Raw genomic sequence first — 23,280 nt, 5'->3', positions numbered from 1 at the left:
TTGATCCACCATGTGCATCGACCTTGTATGTTTTAGCGTCGACACTTGGTTGATCCTTTCGTTTTTGGCGAAGCTACATATAACTACCCTCCGGCGGTGGTCGATGTCCGTCGGACTACGCGTCTCGTCGACACGAAAAAATTTTCTTCGCCAGTTTCTCGCGAATGTCCTGTAGCTCTCAAGCTAATGTATGTATCTTGAATAAAATTGCACTGAAATTGGCTGCTAAGACGAATCTATCATTACGCCGAGTTTCATTTACTTATCTTAATTAGTTCACAGTGAAGTTGTAAACGTTACAGAATCCCCGTCCGCTGTCAATACATGGCCGTCTACGGACGGAGTAAAGTTGCAGAAAACGGCTGTAACCCTTGTTTTACTGTAACTATTCCGAAGCAAATTATATCGCCATTACCTGCTAAAACGACTCTAACGTTACGCCGAGTTTCATCTGCTTTTTGTAACTACGTACATCACAGTGAAGTTGTAAATATTGTGGAATTCCCGTTTCCCATGCGGCGGTACTTGCACACGTCGCTACTTTAATAAAAAAAAAATAATAATGCCTATATATACACAGATGCGTCGACTGAGGTAAAACACACCACAGCTTCGTTGCTCGTCCGTCTTCACAGAGTGGAAGGGCCGATTAATTTTTAGTGCTAATTCCTCTCAACGCTTATGCAAGACTAGCTAGTCCAACAGTTAGGTATTCCAAAGAACTTTCCTGATCAACTTCAGCGGTGTAAGCTTCCATTCGTCTTATTTATAAGCTCCCACGAATGGACTTTTTTTTTTGTCTGGGCAGGCGAAACACCGAACACAGGTCCCAGTCGCAAACCGCCCTTGTCGCGAAACGTTGTCTCCAGAGACATATATTCAAGTTCGACCACTGTCGATCGCTGTTCGGCGAAGTGCTGCTCCGCGCAAGAGGCGAAGCGCCGCTTCGAACACTGACGAAACAGCGAAAAAAAAAAAAAAACATTGATATAGTATCTTACGATCTTCCCAGCCAAAGCATATACGCTCCGCACAGTGGAAGTGTCCCCGGCAGGTTTCCAGTGTTTCGAATGCCGATAATAAGCAAAGCCAGGAAACCGGGAGCGGCCGTCTGGCCAGTTTCAAGTTGCCCGCAAGCGTGAACGCATAACGGAGCAGCATCAATAAGAAATTTGGTAACTGCACGGCGCGAGTTATCGTACAAGGCCGGGAAAGAAGTGGGCGGGGACTTGGGCTTGTTTACGTTGCCTCGAGTAGCTCCACCCAGGCGCGGAAGCGCTATAGGATGCCCCGATGATTGCCAATAATGGGCATCTCGCTAACAAAACGTTTTTTCAAGGAGAGTTAGAGAAAGAAAGAGGAAGGGGTGAGGGGTTGGAGGGGGAGGGGTTGAAGGTTGAGGCGGTGGCACAGGACGGAAAAGGCAGAAGCGAGGAGTGGATAAACGGGGGGGGCAGGGAGTAGACGGGACTGCTGCTCTTTTCGCCAGTATATAGGGAACGATAATCGAGATATCGGCGAAAAGCGTATCGATCGCCTGCTGGCGTGCGCCAAGCACGCTCGGGGGGGGGGGGGGGGGGCACGCCCTTTTCGGCGGCCACGCCGTGTCGAGGCACTCGGCGAGGCCGATTCAAGAGAAGGGCGCGATGCTGTGGCACGAGCGTGAACAGCGGGTACGAGTACCGTGTCTATAGCAGCAAAACAGAGAGGGATACCGTGCAATAACACACGAGAGACGCATGACGTCACTGTGTACGCACTAAGGCCATGCTGCTTTCTGTTTCTTCTTTATTATAGCCTTATAGCCGAGAAAGACAAAGAAAAAGTTACGCAAATACAGCTCTCACGTGGCAGTCTGTGCGAATGGAAGGTACTGGAATGGAAGCGGTTAATTTTATTGCTAAGCAACTGAATGCGACACGTGCAATTGTCGTTAGAGTGATCCCACGGAACGTGTTGCATAGCTTCTGTTTGTGCGCCGTGCAGATCGCAATGTTATTGTCGCTCAATGTTTACGTCTATGCACTGTAACCGTTGACACGCTATGGTGAAACGCAGAGTGGTTTAGTCGAACGCACACTGAGAGACGTCGACGCAATGAAACGTCGCGGGGACGAAGGCGATGCTTAATGTTTGTCGAGGGAAGCGTGGCGAGGGAGAGGCCTATGCAGAGATAGGTGTGGCGCTAAGTTACAGTTGTAAAGCAACAACGACAACAACGTCAAGGATAACATCGATAACGACATAATCATCAACCACAACAACAACGACAACAACAAGAACAACAACACGCATGACAGCTCATAGTCTTGGCTTGTAGCGCGAAGTAAACATGGACACAGAAAGGAGCAGACAGGACGAGCGCTCGTCCTGTCTGCTCCTTTCTGTGTCCGTGTTCACTTCGCGCTACAAGCCAAGACCATGTTACCATACCAACTCGCCCAACTGTCTATCCTTTTGCATGACAGCTCATAACCGGTGAACGCGTTCGGCGACTCTTTTTTTTTTTTTTTTTTTTTTTAAAGGAAAGGCGACTATAGTGCCGGACCTCTGGTGGCTGCGTGCCTCGTGCTCTTCAATACAACTTTCAAACACAGTAGTAAGGTTGACACTTATTCGGTCGTTCCACTGTCGCGTTTCACTGTCGCCTAACGGAAACCGGCGCGCCCTTCACGCGCTCTCGCGCGGCTATTCGGCAAGACAGTTGTGAGCAGCGACCGTGATTAGTAATGTGCGTGAGGTTGTGAAAAAACAAAACAAAAAAGAGCACTTCGTAAATAGCGATTCGGACAACGTCGCCTTCACCTGCTACACTATTGACTGCAGCACTTATTTTTTTTTTTTCGAAGGGAGGGGGAGGGCACAAGGTAGCTAAGCGTCTTTCTGGGATAACCTCTTGTCAGAGTAATTACAAACTGCTGCCGGTGAAACGAGAGAGAAAACCATTAACTATCGCGACGAACATTGACTCACGGTGTGGCTAACAAGTGCGTTAGCATCGACTTTTATTTATTTCTTTTCTTCGAAGGGAGGGGGATGAGACAGGGTTTCTAACTATGCGACTGAACCATTTTTTTTTTCACCTTTTTTTCGCCAGCATGCTGTCGCAATGGTTAGGGACATTCTGAAGCGATTATTGCTCCGCCGCCCTTGAGACAAGACAAGATAAACTAAATGACGCCGGAGTCTCAAGTAACCTTGCAGTGCACACATTTTTACAGAATAGAAAAGAATAAACCACACGAAAGAACGATGCTTGCTACAGATAGTGTCAGGAAAATAGAATCATCGATTACGTGCTCCATCGCTCCCTTAAAGACGTTGTTCAAGCTTCGGTTCTGCCGAAAGCTTCCTCGTGTCCATTTTCGCGGTAGTGTTATCTGCGCTGGGCGCGAGCTCATGCGAAAACGATTATCGATTTGGCCGACCATTGAACATCGATGGAGCAAAAAAAAAAAAAAACGAGAGAGTACTATATGAACGATAAAAATATACGGGAAACCTCAAACGACCTTGCTAAGCGAATAGCGGTAGACGAAAGTGAATTAATAAAAGCGATATCTCGAACGACTACTGATGCACCATCGAACATCGTTAAACGGCGCAAATGCGTTGAATTCCTTTCCACCGCAAAACGTGCGTAAGCGAGCACACAGGCATACATGGCGGTACTGCAACAAGCCTCCTCCGAGTTACGAAGGTGATCGCACTGCCGCCAATGACGTAGAAGAGAGAGAGAGAGCACCTGTTTTGCTAATGGATGTTTCGTCGAGCGATAGCGAACGGCTATAGCGCAGGAGACACCGGTACAATGGAATTGATTGATTACCGATACCCGATTCATTTGTCAAGCCCCGCTCTCCCCTGCCCCCCCCCCCCCCCCCCCCCTGTCCTTATACATTGTCCGTCGCCAACGATACCATGTTCCCAAACAGTACGGCCTTACTTTGTCCGCTCCTGATAGCAGTTCGTGCGCTCTACGCACACCTGCACGAAACTCTGGCCACGGCGATTATGACGCGCCCGTGCCTCGCATCAATTACAGTCAGTGTGTGCGCGGGCGTGTGCGTGTGCGCGTGCGCGTGTGCGTGCGCGTGCGCGTGCGCGTGTGCGTGCGCGTGCGCGTGCGCGTGCGCGTGCGCGTGCGCGTGTGCGTGCGCGTGTGCGTGCGCGTGCGCGTGCGCGTGTGCGTGCGCGTGCGTTTGTGTGTGTGTGTGTGTGCTTTCGCTCACTTGGCTACAAGTGGGAGGCACTACGTCGCGCCGCTCTGCATTGCGAGCGCGCGGGCGAGGGGCTCGCGTGCGTACGCGCCCACTGTGCACTTTCGCAGATTTGCTCGGTTCGGTCCGGTCTCCGTTTCGGAGCGGTTCGATTAGAAAGCAACGACAGAAATATGCGAAGCCAAGTGTGCGCGCGTACTTGCGCGCGTAGTTTTGTGCGTGTGGTCGATGGGGAAGCGAAACATTACAAAATTTTAGCAAATTGCGTCATATTCGCGGCGCGGGCGGAACCGGAAGTGGAACACGCGAAGCCGAACCTCCTTCGGTTCGCTCGCTTTAACAGCTGAACGCTCCCCTCCCCCCTTCTTTTAGAGGGGTGGGGGCGGGCACTCAGACTTACCTCAGCATTCGCTTATTCTTGTTCCCCAACACAGGGGTGAGAAAGAAAGAAAGAAAGAAAGAAAGAAAGAGCGGTCCATCAGAGCACTGCCAATGACAACAGTTATCTTACGTTGACAAGTGCCCCTCGTTAAGACAATGGCTGCGGACACATCTCTTGTACGGGGCACTAACACATGTATATTAGCCCAACGACAAAAAAAGATGACTTCAGAAGGACGGAGTAGACCCGCCGTAGTGGCATGGTGGCTCTGGGCGCGCAGGATCAAATCCCGGCTGCGACGGCCACGTTTCTATGCTGGCGAAATGGCAAAAAGCGCCCGTATACCGTGCATTGGGTGCACGTTAAGGAACCACAGGTGGTTAACATTATTCCGGAGTACCCCACTACGGCCTCCCTCATAATTATATCGTGGTTATGGCATGTAAAAGCCCAGAATCTCATTTTTTGTATGGGGAGGGAGTAGGAAAGAACGGAATGAGCGCTAAAACTTTTTCCGTTAATTCGGAGAGCGGAGCCGACAGAATATACCCCATGCGCATGCGCTCACCGAGGTCGAGTCCAAGAAATCACAGCAATGTATGCAACATGTATTCGCATGTGGTATGCACATCTCAGTATATTATTTTGACTTGGCTATATATATATATATATATATATATATATATATATATATATATATATATATATATATATATGTTATGAGAGGCGCCGTAGTGGGGGACTGCGAAATAGTTTTCTCCACCTCCAGTTTCTCAACGCTCATCTATACATCCACGCAGACGAGCCTTTTTCAAGTTTTCTCTCCATCGAAAAGCGAACGCCGAGGCCGGGATCCAACCCACGACCTCAAGCTCAAGAGCGCCAGACCATATGTAGCCACTGGGCTACCGCGACGCGTAGCAGTTAAATTTTAACTCTCATTCTGTTTCTTCGCACTGCTGCCTTCCTATAAGCCTGTTTGCTCATTACGTTAATACGCATCTCCTGGCATTCAAACAAACCCGGCCAGCAACAAGTTTTACTGTTCTACGACTGTTAATCACTGCGGACTGAACAAACAACACACTCAACGCAATGAGTACCAATAACATTACAGCGTTGCTTGGGCAGACGGCTGAAACCCGAGCATCGACGGAACGGACGGGATAAGATCCGAAGTGTTTTCGAACGGACGTCAAAGCGCCCGGAGTGTTTTCGCTGACGGCGCTTTTGAGAGACGGCACTTTAAGAAATCTAGACGTCCGTGTGCGGTGACAGCTACGCTACATTTGTAATCCTCGAGGGACACATCGAAGTGAATATATGTAAGCTCCAGTGAAAGTTTACGAATGCTTTCGAACTTTCAAAGCTGAAAGCTTCGGTTCTCGACGTCACTCGTAGCGTTCCTTTCCTTTTTCTTTCTTTCGCGCGCCGATCTGCCAGCGAGAAAAAAAAAGGGAAGATCTGAAACATCGTACATCAACTCGCGACGAGAGTCGCACGCTTAGAGCATGTTCTCATACCCGTCCCGATCGCGCTCCTGCGAGAAAAACAAGTCAATCATCGCGCTGTCTCCGCGAGGGACTCCGAAAGCGCTGAAAGACGACGTTCGGAACGTGTCAAGCAAATAGCATGTGAGGCGGAACCTATGCACTCTGCTTGCATCTTGCGCTTTCCTCGGTTACTTGTGCTGGTCGTTTCGCTGTAAACGCGTTGATGCGATTATCCGCGTTGTGTATATGGTACATGCTTTACTGGCGCTTTCTCGTATAACAACAATGGGCGAAACGCGAAAAAAAAAAAAATCTGCGATACGGGTGACGCTTGCGCCGATGGCAAACATGTCGTTCGAGGGTTGTCGTAAACGTAACGTACGCGAGACACGCTTAAGATGCAAGGGCCCTTCGCTGATGCCATTTGCACTATTTGTTGTTGTTAGTCGCGTTCTTGCGTTAAAATGAAATTTGTTTCGTTGGTTATAGTTGGTTTGTCGCTTCGTGCGCTCTTGCCAAAGACGACTCGGCTGAAGGCGAATAGAGACGCAAATTGGGGAGAATGAAGTGAAAGGAATAATAAAAAAAAAAACAGCTACCGAATGACGGGCTTCGACCTCAGACTTTGCATACACGCAAGCGTGCTAAAATGCACAACTTAGGTACTCGGCGAGCTTGGGTGGCATGTTAAAGCATTGTTTCTTCTCAATTTTATTTCACTTTTCGCTGAAATCTTCCTGGGATCGCATACGCTTTTTTTTTTTCTTTGCAGGTGCCTATGATATCTACCAAGCCGAACGAAGTACCTCTTAAGGTTTCTCCTGTGATTGTTCCTAATTAGGTCAAGTTATCGGTGATTGTAACTGTAAAATGTACGATGTTGCCTGCTGTAAAAAATTTGAGAGACGTACGTCAAGCGCTTTTCGCTTTTTCCTTTGATTCCTGCCATCAACCTGCGTTGATCGCCCTTTCCCTAACCCACGCCTCCAGATCACTACCTCAAGGCATCATGACTTATGCTATAATAATAATAATAATAATAATAATAATAATAATAATAATAATAATAATAATAATAATAATAATAATAATAATAATAATAATTATTATTATTATTATTATTATTATTATTATTATTATTATTATTTTTGCCAACTTCATGGGCGATGCATACCAATTCAGGCCTTTAAGGACATGCTAGGAATAGAAAAACTGGCAAAACTACAAAATACTGTTAGCAATCAATGTCACGTCGTTTTAAGGAACTTCGCCCTGCACAAACAATTTGAACTAGAAAAACGGCAAATAAGCAATATACCGGGATAAACGAATATTTCTCAAGTTCCTTTTTTGTTCGAATGCGCGGTCACGTTACGTTGAAAACGTCTTCCAGAAACTCAATAAACACTCTTCGTAGACACGCATATCTTTCTAGCCTTGCCAAATCTCGTCGTACGACGGGATGTAATGAAGCGGGGTGCCTTGCGCAACGACTGTGGAGCTACATGATGACGTTCGAATTCGCTGTCGCAAAAATTGCGTGTTACGACATTTATTTTTTCGAAAGGAAAGCACTAAACGTAGGAATACCTGAGGACCAAAGCAAGTTCACACTGCTAGATGTAGCAGTATTGTATGCAACACTCTTCGACGTACCTACGTTACAGGATATGGTCGACGCGGCTCCGGCGGAATATAACGCAAACATGCCATAATATCATATCTTAAAACAGTGTATGCAAGGGCTTGTGCGATTGTATTTCTTACAGGTAGAGGAACAAATGCTTTAATATTAACAAGCAGCCAAGCAAATACTCTTTGTCACAAACGTATGCTATAGGTGATTGGTCTAGCCAAGCGCACTATCAAAGAAAATCTCGAGACAATTTATACAGTTTACATATTGCACAGAGATGTATTATAGACAGGAGTGACAGTCGCTAGTATTGGGATACAGGGGTGCATCCACAGGAGTTGTCTTTAATTGATTTGTAAGACACATTATTTTTTTCTTTTTTATGCTTGTTCACAGGCAAGTAATTGCTCGCAGTCTAATCCACTGCTACTTTTATATGATCTTGCGTAAAAGCTGCAGCTTGAGAGTAAGAGATGTGTTTAGTTAAAATACCAGTAACGTCTGGTATAATGAAGAACAAGGCAGTCCGATAAACATGACCAAAAAAGAAACCGTTCATAAGTTAGCTGAATAGTACAACGTACAAAACTAGAGCCTCGCGGAGATCCCGCTTTTAAACCTGACTTCAAAGGCAACTCTTCGTCTGAGGATTTCACTTGTGAGCGGCCGTGAAAGTAACCTTTTAAAAGATTCTCGGGAAGCACTTTTGAAGCCGAGAAGACACAACTTTCGAAGAAGCAAGTTGTGGCTGACCGTGTCAAACTCTCTGGACACGTCAAGAAACAGAGCAGCATGCGAACCCATGCTTCAAAAGCGTCAAATATAGCTCGCCTAAGAGTGTTTTAAGAAGGGAAACGGTGCCAATGGTGCCACGATAAGAAGTAAACCCAAACGAGTGACTGGAAATTATTTTTTAAAAATTCTCCAAAAGAAGTCACCCATTCTGTCGGGATCGCTGACGTCACTTCGTGGCTACCCGACTCATCTGTGGGCGTGTGCCAACTACCGGCTGCAGGTTAATCGAAGAGGCAATGGCGTGACGTCATTACGATCGCGCGATGGTCGATGCCTTATAAGCAAAAAATAGATTCAGCTCGAGGAGGAGACTGCTGCGGACTGCCACTGGAGATGCATATGGGTTTGGCGTGTGCCCCACCGGGGCCGGGCAGAGTTTGTTGCTCGTTTTGAATGCAGCCGCCGCGACCCATGGGTCGAACCCGCGACCTTGAGCTCAGTAGCGCAACGCCATAACCGGCGGGCCAACTCGGCGGGTCGCCGACTAAGTGCAACCCGGGCAGGTATTCTGTAGGAGTCCACTTAGTGGACTGTCCATTTCGGCCACTGCTGATTGGCTGGGGCCGCTCGTACAGCTGAATCCAATCAGCAGTGGTCGAATTGGACAGTCCACTAGGTGGACCCTTACAGAATACCCCCTCCCCACCCCTGGTTAACCTCCCTACCTTTTCCTTCACTTTTCTGTTGCTCAACCTTTCAGATAACGCGTCAGAATGTGTAGCGCAGGAAATTTGCAAGACTACATAAGCACTGGCATTTAGTTTGATGCACACATAGAGGCCTAACGCGGGGGTCAAAAAAAGGAAAAAAAAAGACAATTATATAGCACGATGCAATATCACGACAGAGGAGTCTGAGCGCCGCCCCCGCAAGCCGTACGAGATCGCCTAAACGCAATGCGCCTTCGAATTGCGTCGGCGTGAAGCATGCTGTACCAGATAATGTCACCACGCGTGTCGTAGTGGCAAAGGGCCTTCTTATTACACCCGCTATGTCGGTTGAATGTGTTGCCCTGGGTAACTCCATGGCTTTCGAAATAGCGCAGATCGAACTATGCGACGGAGTAGAGAGCGCAGTCGCGACAAGTACATGCAAGAAATGTCAGCCACAGAAATGCCAGAGGGTGCCCCATGGCTACGCCCGAAATACTTCACTCGAACGGCGAGATGCGACACGGTATGGGTAGCGTACGAAGCTGAGACAAGTAGCGGCATTAAAGGGGAGCTTAAGAGCTTAGCGAAGAAACTTAAGAGGCCGACACTTTAGGCACTTAGGAGGCGGTTCAAGGCGGATGCTTGAATTGTTTTGTGGTAATAGAGAAGCCATTAGTATAGAAGTCGTTCCCAGGTGGTCTGCGCTCAAAGCAAGTGACCAAGCTACACGGCTTAACTTCGATTATTTCGTGAGAATCGATGTATTCTGAGTAGCCTGCTCAAAATGATTCAGATTTAGGGCAAGCTAATCTGTATTATTTTTTAAAGATTACGACCTAGTTATACACTGGTAAATGTTACATTGTGCAACACCGACAAGGTAAATGAAAAGAAGAAAAGCACCAGTGCATAGGAAATACTAAGTCTATATATATTAATTGCGTAGTGGCATGAACGTCTAGTGAAACATCCGCTGCGATGTTATCTTCATTACTTCCATTGTCATTTTGTTATTCATTTATTCATTTATTCATTTAGCATTGCAATTTATTTTTGTACGTCTTGCTCTAACATACATAAATGGACTAGAAGAGGTAGTCTTAATTCGCCTCAATCTTCCACATAAACGCCTTTGTAACATAGCAGAACAAGACAGAAGGTAAAAGCAAACACGAAAATTACCGACTGCTACCTCATTACTTATGCCATCTTACACGCACTTGATGAAAAACGAAAGGATCCCACACATCGTTCGCATCTAAATGACGGGGCGCGTGCTTGAGTTGGCGAGGTGGAACCAGTATAGGCGATGACACGAGCACAATCTCGTCCGCTGTGACTCTATCAGATCTCTCCGCCACGAGGGCACTATCGATGCACGATGTTTGCCGAAGAAAGGATATTGACGAGCGGCGTATGGGGCCCAACCAAATGCGACAGACTTCTAAGAAAAATACATACGAGGCATGGAGGTGCAGCCTTCGTGTCCCTGTGGTGCACACCCATTCTGGCGGATTTGTCAAGAATGGGTCAATCGGCCAGAACACGCACTTACACATAGTTAGGCAACTTGGGCGACTGGGCCGGTTACACATACCCAGTGGTCCAAGTTGCCTATTCGGGCTCGTACCCAGTTGGCCAAGATGTCCCCTCGAAAAGAGGAACGAGAGTGTTCGGGGGAGGGGGGAGAAGAGGAGAAAAAAGCTGCTACGCTTAAAATACCTAAATAAATAAAAAAAACTACAAAGGAGTGACAGCCATAGCCAGGTTGAGCGCATCACGCTTGAACTGATTGGACGGTGTTCGAACCTTACGCGCGTGCGGAGTATCCGCGGATGTTACCTGCGGGCGGACGCAAAACTTTCTGCTCAACCAGAAACGTATAGACCACATTTCCTATCTGCCATCAACTTTAAGCGAGAGACAGGTCTTCACAAATGCGCTTAGAAAGCTTTCGGGCGCCGAAGGGCAAATTACAGCTAAAACACGAGACAAGAAAACATAAGTGCACTCGAAGACGCGAGGCCAGCGCATTTCGAGCGATCCTCGGAGATGGAGTCAGTCTCCGACGGCAGAGACAGGCTCTAATCTCGCGCTAGCTCCACGTGCTCTCCAACTTGGCGTGGTCGATGCCGTTTCCCGGAGACTTTGGGCTAAGGCGCGGCCCTCACACCTTCCGGCAACTTTCCCCTGGCTCCAGCACATGAAGACCCCGTGCACGGTCCGAAGTAAAAACAGCGCAATACACGCAGGAATGGAGGAATCGAAAGAGACACGCACGCGAGCGCGCTCTCTTCACTCAGTCCCTGCTTGTGTGTCGCACTGTCTCCAGTTTTGAACGATGTAACCAATTGGCCAAAAAACATCTAACTTCATGAAAAAAGTGATCTGCTCCTGCGTCAATATAGCGTATGCTCGCCATTTGCTGAAGCTACACCAAGGCACAAAAGTTGTGGAAGACAGAGAGAGAGAGAGAGAGAGAGAGAGAGAGATGTCTCAGAGAAGCCGCTACACGAACAGACAAGCCTGACGATTACGTGATGCTGCTCACAGCCAGTCATCTATACGCAAGGCACATCTGCTGTTTATTCACGAAGAAAGCCTGCACGCATTTATTTACCAATAGCACAGCGGTTTCCAATCCCGGGTGTAAAGGAAAAAAGTGAACGTAAGGCGATCACTATTCCTTGTTTTCAACGCTTCAAAACGAAGGAGCCAATCAGGAGGCAGGTTACGTGACCTGCGCGACTTCAACGTACGCACCAACAAAATTGTTTAACGTCTACTCCCGTGTAGCCCAGAGAGAGAAAGCAAGGGTAGACCAGAACCCGTGTAGGCCAGAAGCCACAGCACTTCTCGAAGGCAGCCATCATTTGTCGGGGACAGCTGGAACTGGCGGAATGAGCGAAAAGAAAAACAGCAACAACCAGAACGCTCAGTCTGTTCGCATCGCACGCTTGCCACCAACGTTCACTGGCCACGGCTCCGTCGTCAGCTGCCCCGTCACCAAATTGGCAGCACCACGCGGGCTTCTCCAACAACTGGTGACTGGGATCGAGATTAAGTGTGCTTGCTCTAAACGGGTGTGCGATAATGACAGATTCTGGTCTATAGGGTGCAGATAAAGAGGACCTGGATGCGTCACCGTATAGCATGCCGTTATTTACTACGAGGACTTCAAATCGTGGCGAAAGCGCCAGAACATCGGTTTCCGTTATCGATTGGAAGGCTACACAGTGCCATGGTGATTACAAGGACCCCTGGTGATACTCTGAGCTGAAGTACCGGCGATACTCTAATCACTGGGATATAAGAGCAAAAAGCCCGCGCGAGTTCGCGTTATGCAGTTTTGTGCCTCTCTCAGCTGGATCACAATTTACGACTTTCGTGAAAACTTCTCCACTTTGCAGATTTCCGCAAAACTGGTTTGTCACATTCACTTTATCCGCGCTTCAAGTTGTCGCTGAATTTCACCTGGTTCTGCGATCTATATACCACCCGGTTAGCTCAGATGATGGAGCGAAAACCCCGGAAAGGTCTTGATCCCAGGCCCCGACAAGAATGATTTTCATCCACGACAAATTTTCTCTTTTGTTTAGCAACCCATACGGGCTGCCTTTGAAGCCTCGTGCAAGGAGAAAACAACAATGAGGTCTCGTCTGAGCGTCACATAAGGCTTACACGCTATGAATCAATCAATTACGAGCTTTAAATCAAATCGAGAGTTCTTTAGCTATCGCAACGCGGCGCACGACGCATCCAGGCCGAAATAAGAAGCCAGCACGACTCGGCTAGGCCCAATTTCGGCTCGTCTCGGCTTCATACGCAATACAGACGAGTCGGAGGTTCCTCAAAGATGTCTGCTATTGGTCGCTCCACGGCGCCTGCCACCACCTTGAAAAGAAAAAAAAAAAAAGAGCACACGGTCTGAAGAGAGAGCTCGCGCAGGGGTACGCTGGGCAAATTGGATTCCCGTGTTCCGCGGCGCGACCACACGAAGAGCTCAGCGCAAGAGGGCTGAGAGATGCGCGAGGCAAAGAGCGGCGTAGGCCGCGCGGCCGGCAAGAAAGGCACAATGACTCAACGACCATATCGATTCGACGACAGCTCCTCCTCCACCATCTATATAGCCTCGAACCACCCCCGCATTGCGCCCCGTCTCACCCGACCGCCCACTTTCTTTCGAGGAAGAGTTGCTGGAAGGGAACCGAACCGTGAAACGTAATAAGCGTATGCATTGAAAAGTCCCCCATCTCCTCGGTGTCTGTTGCGAACACGCCGCGTAAATTGGATACACGGCAAGAAGAGGGTATAAAGCTGGCGGTTGGTTGGCGTGTCCCCAAGGGCATTGCCTTCAAATGCGGGAAAATTTTAGATACACGTGCGACATCGTCGGCGGTGAGAGCTTGAAGCCACAGCCAACGTCTTATCCCTAAGCGGAGAACCTTGTTAAGGCGACGTTTCGGTTGACTCCTTCACTGCGGGGGCAGTTCTGCGGCTGTCCCATTGCATACACCTTGCTGTCACCGGGTACGTGACATATGGTGTAGGTGCTTGGACCACTTGGTGCGTGCAACGTTCGCATAAACATTTTTTTTATTATTATTATATGGTAGGACATGTCGCCTTTAGTTGGCGCCGGCTACTACTTTTCACATAGAGATTTAGGAAAATTAATTAAACGCAATAAACCTAAAAGTCAACCCCAAATTATAATAACAAAGGTAGAATGTCCACGACACACAGGCTTAGCATAAGACCACAGGCCCTTCATCAAGCCCATGAAGATCTTAGGTGCATGGCAAACATACCCATTGCATACAAACATATTACGGCATTCGCGTCATTAATGTTATATTTCGTAAACTTGTATTGTATTCGTGTCATCAGCGTTGCGTTTTAAATCTCGTTTTAAATCTGCCGGAAACGTCCAAAGATATTTTCGCTGTTCGCCGCTTCCCACATAAAGGTGGTATCCGCCATTTTTGTTGTGGTTAGAGAGAGCGGTAGAGAGAGATGAGATGGTGAAAGGCAGGGAGGTTAACTTGAAGAAAGATATCCGATTTACTGCCCAACATTTTAGGAAATGTAAGCAAAGAAATACAATGCACTATATTGTACGATACTGTAATATATGTACGATATTGGTAGTACTGCAGCTCTCTGCTGCCAGAATCTTAAATAGAGCTCTGCGAAGCAAAGCTAAGTTAGCTTGGATTGGCAAGTTATCCTTTCAGTGCTTTATTTGCTTCATTACGTGAAAAAAATATCTGATTACTAAAGTGCCGAAAATGAAGACCAAACTTTTCCCAACACACCCACAACTTTCGGAACTACGGCAATTCTTTGTTAGAAAATTGGGGAACGAAAATTATTAATATCATTCGAATCGGTCCAGCGGCCGTCTCAGGAGAGCGTTCCCGCATTTCATACATGCATTTGTGTAGAGAAATTGGAGCGGACCCGGAGCTAAAGCTTCCTCTATACGTCTGCGAGATTTATTCGAATTAGCGAAAGGTGCGTAAGCTTCTCTTAGTGATCAGTGAACGTGCGCTCGGAATCGTTCGAAATACACGCTAACCGGGGATGCGACACATGGGTTTCATGTGCCAACGCACAACATTGCGTGTGTGCGCGTGTGCGTGTGTGTGCGTATGTGTGTGTGTGTGCGTGCGTGTGCGTGTGAATACCCGCGGAGCGTCTCCTGTGACGTAACGGAGATGAGCATAGTGTTAGACCATTGAGACGGTGTTGTCATGTCAGCAAAACGGTTGCTTCGTTTCAACAATGCGTTTTTTTTTTTTTTTTCAAGTTGTAAGGGTGGTATAGAACAAAGAGACGCCCACTGGTATCGCTAGCTGAAACGACGCGATATATTTCGCCGTTACGGCTGAGCAGTTCGAAGCCGTACGACAGCAAGCGCAATGCGCGGGTTGATAAGCGAGTCTTTCGAACATTCATTCCGGACGAAAGAAGAGCTTTTTTTTTTAAGTCTGTTCACCCATGCGTTCGAAAATAAACCGGGATAAAGTTAACCCTTGTACCTGCTATTTGTTGCCCCTGATTTCTTTTTCTTTCACTTCTTGCTTACTGAAACTATTACTCGTAATGTGACAGTTACACCAATGCCATTTAAATCAGTATTAAATAATCTAGACAAAGAGAACAGTGGGAATTGAGAGGCCCGACGTTTGCTGGTTCACAACCATATGAAGCCAGCAGATCATGAAGCCAGATATAGAGGACACTGTTGTCTTAACTTTAGCACACAACTGATTATAGGAAACGGCAAACAATATCGGACGAAAAGACAACTTCCTGCCGGCGCGAGCCGAATCCACGGGCTGCAAATTGTTTTCGTGCCTTCTTTGTACGCTGGCTTCCTATGTTTGTATCCTAAAGGAGGGATCGACTGCAAATTGAGCCATAACTAATGACGTTTAAACATGCTTCATAATTTTGCTTCTGGTTGGAACAGCTTAGAACAAATATGGTCCACAGTAAAGAACGGCTTGGCGATTTTCTTATACATTCGATGTATTATAGACATACAACAGAAGTTCGTACCAATGAACCATTGGCCTGAATCACTGAAGCAATGCATTTGCTGTATCGAAAGTGTCATCTATTTTCATTTAAGTACATGGGCACTGCGCACAATTATAGGCAGGTAACTATGAACCCGCCATAGGCAGCCATGATCATGGGTGCCCTACCACTTTAGTGTTTCTCCAGAAATGAGGCACTCAAGAACAACCGAGCTTACCGGTATCGCCCGTTCTTCAACCGTCGGTGCGAAGCCTTCGAAGTATCAGTATCGGATTGTCACCGAAAGCCCCAACGTCTGTCGGAGGACAGCAACGATTTGCGAGACCACCGACAGCAAAAAAAGCACACGCACACTTGTTTCGACACGCGTATCTCACACACCAGATAAGCACGGCGCTCGCTTGACGAGCACCACCATTAAAAAGTCACACGCAGATTTTGTTCTTTTCAAACGCGTAGACCACGCTGGCATACAGACTTCCCCCAAGTTCTTCACTGCCGCCAACAAACTTGCTCTTCTCACGCAGACACACAAACGCTCGGCGAACGGAGCAGCACGAAAGCTCGCTCGCCGAGAGTCCCTCGATGCCCCGTCGTCGTCCTCGACGGAAAGAGACAAGGTCCGTTAAGCATTATCGCTCGAACAATGCGCTCCATATCGGCATGCCCTCCGATTGCACAACGGGAAGCCGACAACGACACCCGTTTTTGCGTTGGCAGGCGTGCATCATTTTTAATACACACGCGTATGCGTATTGCACCCCGGCCTATCACCTCTGCAGGGTAAACAGAGGCTTCTTTCTCAGCCGCTACGCCTGCGGGCGACGCTGTTTTTGGCGCCGGTGTGTACGGAAGAAAAAGATACGAGAACAAAAGAAGTCTGCGGAGGGGCACGTGTTGGAAGACCTGCACTTTTTTTCTTTTTTTGTTACAATCGCGACAGAGAGGCAAGTCGAAGAAGTGTTTGTTGCAGATTTCGACATGTCTGGAGGTCTTTCAAACTTGATACACTTGAACCTATGAGACGAGTAAATGGCGGCGGTGGTGGCGTGGTGCAGCGATCGCTGAAGGCGAGTGTAATCACATGCCGCGTACGCTATGACGATCTTACTTATAGGAGTGTAATAACGTGACACTCTCGACTCCACATTCTTCCTCTCTGTTCTTTTTATTTCTTGATTGCTTTAAAGGAAGATCTAACCGTAGTACACAAGAGAAAGAAAATCGAATGGGCAAATGTAACGGTGCTTCAAATAATTTATCGTAATAAACCTGTTTCTGCAAACTAAATAGTTTTGGGATCAGCACTCGAGAAGTGCACACGCGATGCCGTTATAAAACAGTGGCTCACTGCTTCCTTGCTGCAATCGCTGCTGCTTCAGCAGGTGGGCGCAGCCCGATTGAATGCGCAGAGCCCTTTTGTTTAATAGTATGTTTATAACCAACACCATCATACCTAAACTTATGGATACACAACGTCAGTAATTTTTGTTCCGTGTCATGACGCAAAGATGCTGCCGATGACGCCAGGTCCGATATTTCGAGAGTGACAATAGTGCAAAGTTTAAGAAGAAGAAAATCACCGTGATCCCGCTCATCTGTGTGATTACGCGATAAGCGAACCGTACTTTGGTATTCAATGTAACGTACTCCCTGCTCCTTCTTCCTTTTGATTTAGTTCAGCGCTCTTCTCTCGGTGCATGCTCTGGTTCCATTTTGTCGGCCGCCTCCATTCCCAACTTCATTTAGTGTCTGTCGCTCTGCATCTATTCGGACACCTACCTACCAAGTGGCGCATACCCTTCTTGGAGGATTGGGCAAGAACGTTTACATGTCCAGTTCCACATGCAAAGTTGCGCATACCCAGCTGTGCATACATAGTTATGCATACACAGTTGTGCATACACAGTTGTGCATACACAGTTGTGCATACACAGTTGTGCATACACAGTTGTGCATACACAGTTGTGCATACGCAGTTGTGCATACGCAGTTGTGCATACGCAGTTGTGCATACGCAGTTGTGCATACACAGTTGTGCATACACAGTTGCAAATACACAGTGGCTGTAAGTAGTCTACTGGGGCACATTGCCAGTGGCATTTACGCACTTGCTATAGGCTGCATCCTTTTACGTGCTCTAGACGCGTGTGGTAGAGTTTTTACAGGTTCGAGTATCCATGCCAGTACTGCTATTAAGTGAACACCTTAACTATACAACGACAGGTGCGGAGCGCTAGGAGTGTCTCGATGATCGATCTACCTTCCAAGCACCTCTATATCGTGGTGCTGCTTAGCTTGAGCGATGTAGCGAGAACTGCACATACTTGGCATCACGTCGCCATTGGCCAATTCGTGCGAAATCATGGCTGATAATAGCAGATGGACAAGACATGGTTTTTAGAGCGATAGCTCTACTACTCAAGGTGGAAACCCAGAAAACGCCTGGTTTCGTAAATATGATCTTCAAGCTCAGCCAAGGTCAAACTGGCACTCGCCACTACCGGCGGCTGCTGCGTACGCCGTGCGGCCGCCCATATCTTGAAAGCGATCTGCGATGTGGACAAAGTGCGCGGTCGCACAGGCCTCATCTTAAAGCGATCTGCGATGTGTACAAAGTGCGCCGAGTGCTAGCAGTTTCGTATGCGCTGTGCTTTCGACTCTTTGCGTTGAAGCGAGACGGAGCATGAAGGCCATTTCTCTTGCTGCTGCTGCCGCACGGAGCAGCGTCTATGTTAGGTATTGTGGTGCAATTGTAGATGCAGTAGTTTCTGACAGAGCCGAGCAGCATCTGCGTCCTTTCCCAAGCAAGCAAAACGGTGCTTTTGCTCGACAAACTTGGTGTAACCGCGTTGAACCACGGTCATTATTTAGAGCGCTTTACGCTAGCCAGAATTTAGAGCGAAAGCTCTACTTCGCCGTCTTTCAAGGTCATTCATCGTGTCGCGCATGACCTTGAGCCGCCGGAGAGCGTGTTTGGCAGGTGTGACGTCACGCCACGTGATCCGCTGCGGAGAGGCATCGCAGCTGCGGCACCACGTGACTTGGGGGGCTAACTTAAAGGCTGAAAGGAGCAAAGATAGTCCGACGTAGCGTGAGCGTGCGCACACACTACGTCACGTTGGCGAGAACACCAGCGTCTGTAGTTCGGCCGATGGTTCGACGCACTGCTAGGCGCAGCCAACGTAAACCGAACGCGATCCGACGCGCCCGGCATCGAGCGACGCTCGCCCGCGCGCCGATAACGTCGGTCTATAAACGCACCTTTCACGGCTGCTTCACCGGCGCTTGGTCGCTCAGTGTCGCCATGGATGGCGCGCCGGCTGGGCAATCTGTGTGTGTGCATCAGCGTAAGCGACAGGCTGAACCCAATCATCCGGTAGATATAGCTAGACGGCAGGCTGCGAAATTTCAAGCAAGGTTGCCTGCCTGAAACACCGGAGCAAAGGGAGGCCAGAATAGCACGTTATCGAGAAGCTTACCAAGCGCGGAAGCGTGACGAGATTGGAGCTACTGCAACCGCCACCGTCGTTAAGGAACGCGAACAGCAAGGAGAACGAGACGAAGCCCTGTGTACAACGGTACCCACAACAACCGTTTTTCGAACCACATCCTTCGGCTGGCGGCAAGCTCTACTGCAACGTCTAGGTTTCACTTCGATTTCACGCACAAGCCGTTCGGCAGCATGTGCAAGATGTGTGAAAAACTGCGGCTCTAACTTTACTGAAACACTGCGCATAGTATTGGCAAAACCAAGCAAAGCAGACCTTTCGCTCGTGAAAATTATGTGTACAAGGGTTAAACCTCAGCCAATGTGGTAGAGTGTAGGTGTGGCACCGCACCAAGGGAAAAAATTGGCTGAGGTTTAACCCTTGTACACATAAGTGCAGCACGCGAGCGATGCAGCACGACTCAGTGGAGCCTTGGAATAGGGGCCCACCCTTGCTGAAGAGAAGTCTCAAGTCGCCAGCGCCAAGCAGATGAAGACGACGAAGACCTCGTAACCGCGAAACTCTTAAAAGACTCAATAAAAGTTTTCACTCACTCACTCCTAGGGTTTAGAGGGATTTTACCTTCGTCCAAAGCAAGAAAGAATGACAAGTTTAAAATTTCATGTGACCACTTCTTCAAAACGAAAGTTAGCACAAACGCTTCCTATAGTTATGAAAGGGTGAGTGTTTCGCTCGCTTGTGTAAGAAGTCTGCCTGATGGATTTAACGTTCCCGGTACTGCTTTATCCACTTACAACGACGCGCACGTCACCAGCCATCTGCTTCCAGAGAGCGTAGGCTGAAGTTCCCACTAAGCCTGCTGTCACCCGAAAAGTTACGGGTTGGTTATATCGAGGTTATATACAGCTGAAACTTCGTGCAGACAAAGACCTGCTGCGACGACGTCTATTGTCCTGGGCAGGTTTGGCAATAGCCTCCAGATCACGTTTTTCCTTACGTTCGCTTTCCCGCACATTTAACTTAAGATCTTCAACTCACGCGCACCGAAGCGTTACGCAAAGTGGTTGCGTGGAGATCGTGCGTAATCACACAGATGAGCAGGATCACGGTGATTTTCTTCTTCTTAAACTTTGCACTATTGTCACTCTCGAAATATCGGACCTGGCGTCATCGGCAGCATCTTTGCGTCATGACACGGAACAAGAATTACTGACGTTGTGTATCCATAAGTTTAGGTATGATGGTGTTGGTTATAAACATACTATTAAACAAAAGGGCTCTGCTCATTCAATCGGGCTGCGCCCACCTGCTGAAGCAGCAGCGATTGCAGCAAGGAAGCAGTGAGCCACTGTTTTATAACGGCATCGCGTGTTCACTTCTCGAGTGCTGATCCCGAAACTATTTAGTTTGCAGAAACAGGTATATTACGATAAATTATTTGAAACACCGTTACATTTGCCCATTCGATTTTCTTTCTCTTGTGTACTACGGTTAGATCTTCCTTTAAAGCAATCAAGAAATAAAAAGAACAGAGAGGAAGAATATGGAGTCGAGAATGTCACGTTATTACACTCCTATAAGTAAGATCGTCATAGCGTACGCGGCATGTGATTACACTCGCCTTCAGTGATCGCTGCAACACGCCACCAGCGCCGCCATTTACTCGTCTCATAGGTTCAAGTGTACCAAGTTTCAAAGACCTCCAGGCCTGTCGAAATCTGCAACAAACACTTCTTCGACTTGCTTCTCTGTCGCGATTGTAACAAAAAAAGAAAAAAAGTGCAGGTCTTCCAACACGTGCCCCTCCGCAGACTTCTTTTGTTCTCGTATCTTTTTCTTCCGTACACACCGACGCCAAAAACAGCGTCGCTCGCAGGCGTAGCGGCTGAGAAAGAAGCGCCTCTGTTTACGCTGCAGAGGTGATAGGACGGGTTGCAGTATACGTATGTGTGTATATTAAAAATGATGCACGCCTGCCAACGCAAAAAACGGGCGCCGTTGTCGGCTTCCCGTTGTGCAATCGGAGGGCATGCCGACATGGGGCGCTTTGTTCGAGCGATAATACTTAACGGACCTTGTCTGGTGAGCCGACTCTCCCATTGCTCCGCACTCGGGTGTTCGTGTTTGTGGAATGCTTTGTTGCGTTCGCACTCCCAGGTGATGTGGTAGAGTGTAGGTGTGGCACCGCACCAAGGGAAAAAATTGGCTGAGGTTTAACCCTTGTACACATAAGTGCAGCACGCGAGCGATGCAGCACGACTCAGTGGAGCCTTGGAATAGGGGCCCACCCTTGCTGAAGAGAAGTCTCAAGTCGCCAGCGCCAAGCAGATGAAGACGACGAAGACCTCGTAACCGCGAAACTCTTAAAAGACTCAATAAAAGTTTTCACTCACTCACTCCTAGGGTTTAGAGGGATTTTACCTTCGTCCAAAGCAAGAAAGAATGACAAGTTTAAAATTTCATGCGACCACTTCTTCAAAACGAAAGTTAGCACAAACGCTTCCTATAGTTATGAAAGGGTGAGTGTTTCGCTCGCTTGTGTAAGAAGTCTGCCTGATGGATTTAACGTTCCCGGTACTGCTTTACCACTTACAACGACGCGCACGTCACCAGCCATCTGCTTCCACAGAGCGTAGGCTGAAGTTCCCACTAAGCCTGCTGTCACCCGAAAACTTACGCGTTGGTTAAATCGAGGTTATATACAGCTGAAACTTCGTGCAGACAAAGACCTGCTGCGACGGCGTCTATTGTCCTGGGCAGGTTTGGCAATAGCCTCCAGATCACGTTTTTCCTTACGTTCGCTTTCCCGCACATTTAACTTAAGATCTTCAACTCACGCGCACCGAAGCGTTACGCAAAGTGGTTGCGTGGAGATCGTGCGTAATACTTCGCACACTCTCCTAAAACTGTCTCGAGCCTCCCTCTTTGTCAGGCGGTGTAGCTCCCTTTTCGTGCCACTTCGACAGCTAAGCCAAAACTAACTAGCGCCTTCGGTCTTACGTAACCTCATTTTCCTGATAACCCTAGAAAGGAGGCTTCAATTACGGTGCACGTGGATCAACATTACTGCGCCGGTTATGAAAAAAAAAAAAACAGCTCACCATTCCAAACACACGCGAACGTGTTAGGGTACCCGCCTGTGAGATGTCAGACATGCCACAGGCCACGACAAGCTCGTTTCACTTTCGGAAACCTTCTCCGTTGCATTAGGAACGGGTTCGTTTCAGCACTTCGCCTTCGCGTTTCGCTCAACCCGTCATCGTCAGCCACAGTTGCGAAATCAGCGCTTCAGAGCTGGAGATGAAGAGGAAAGGGAAGACGGGGAGGGATGAAAAGCTCGTGAAATCTCGTAGCTGGCCGCATTCGCCCTGCAGGACTACGCGCTAAACTCAGTTAACGAGGCCGGCGTGTCGGCACTTGCGCCATCGGCGTCGTTAGCACCTATTCAGGAACGTTTTCCCGCCGACATACATACGGCGCACGTAAGCCGCGACAACGACGTCCTCTTCATCTAGAGTTCACCGCGGCCGTTTCGAGCGCAGCCCGCTTTGTTTGTGCAGCAGCAAACACCGGCAAGATGGCCTTCGCAATAAGGTTGTCGCTAATTACCTTTCTTCTTTTTCAATTTTTTTTGTCGTGCGGCCCCAAATGGAGGTGCGCATTGAGAAGTTCACGCGCGTTCGGGCAAAAGAATCATGTGCCTCGATCGGCAAGCCTCCCCCCCCACCCCCACCTCCACCTCCCCTTCCTTACGTTGCTATTTACACAGTAGGGTTTAATTAAGGTGGCGCACGCGTTTTGTAACAGCGAGTGTTTACACAGTGACCGAGCGAGCCCGCGCAATCACATCAGCTCGATGAATGTTGGGCCGAGATTAAAGGTGTCCACAACGCGGGAGACGAGGGCCTGTCGTCAGCAGTTGTTGATCGCGACCGCCTTGCAAATGTAACTCTGGAAACGTTTGAGGAACTCGGAGCCAGATAATTCTTTACGCAGCGCAGGTGTCGCGTTAAAATATGTGGTGAACTAGTCATTTGAAATTTTGCCTTTACTATAAAGCGAACCTTCCAAACTAACCGGTAAGTGTCCAAAGCAGAATA

General features: G+C 48.2%; 1 protein-coding gene across 5 annotated transcripts in view; it reads right to left on the bottom strand.

The window, feature by feature from the left end:
• The window catches only part of Calx (sodium/calcium exchanger 3), a 327,704-nt gene that overhangs the window by 165,616 nt on the left and 138,808 nt on the right, over positions 1 to 23,280 (bottom strand). For 3 of the 5 annotated variants that reach the window (XM_050181077.3, XM_055072463.2, XM_055072464.2), the window contains exon 1: positions 15,946 to 16,343. The exons of 1 other annotated variant lie outside the window; for it this stretch is intronic. The gene's annotated coding sequence lies outside the window, so the exon portion shown is untranslated. Of the gene's footprint in view, positions 1 to 15,945; positions 16,344 to 23,280 lie in introns of those variants that run through there. One more of the 5 variants, XM_055072462.2, reaches the window with a different exon arrangement.

The sequence above is a fragment of the Dermacentor andersoni genome, chromosome 7, assembly GCF_023375885.2.
Source record: "Dermacentor andersoni chromosome 7, qqDerAnde1_hic_scaffold, whole genome shotgun sequence".
NCBI lineage: Eukaryota > Metazoa > Arthropoda > Arachnida > Ixodida > Ixodidae > Dermacentor > Dermacentor andersoni.
The sequence above is the reverse complement of the archived record's forward strand: the minus strand, read 5'-3'. Positions and strand labels throughout refer to the sequence as shown.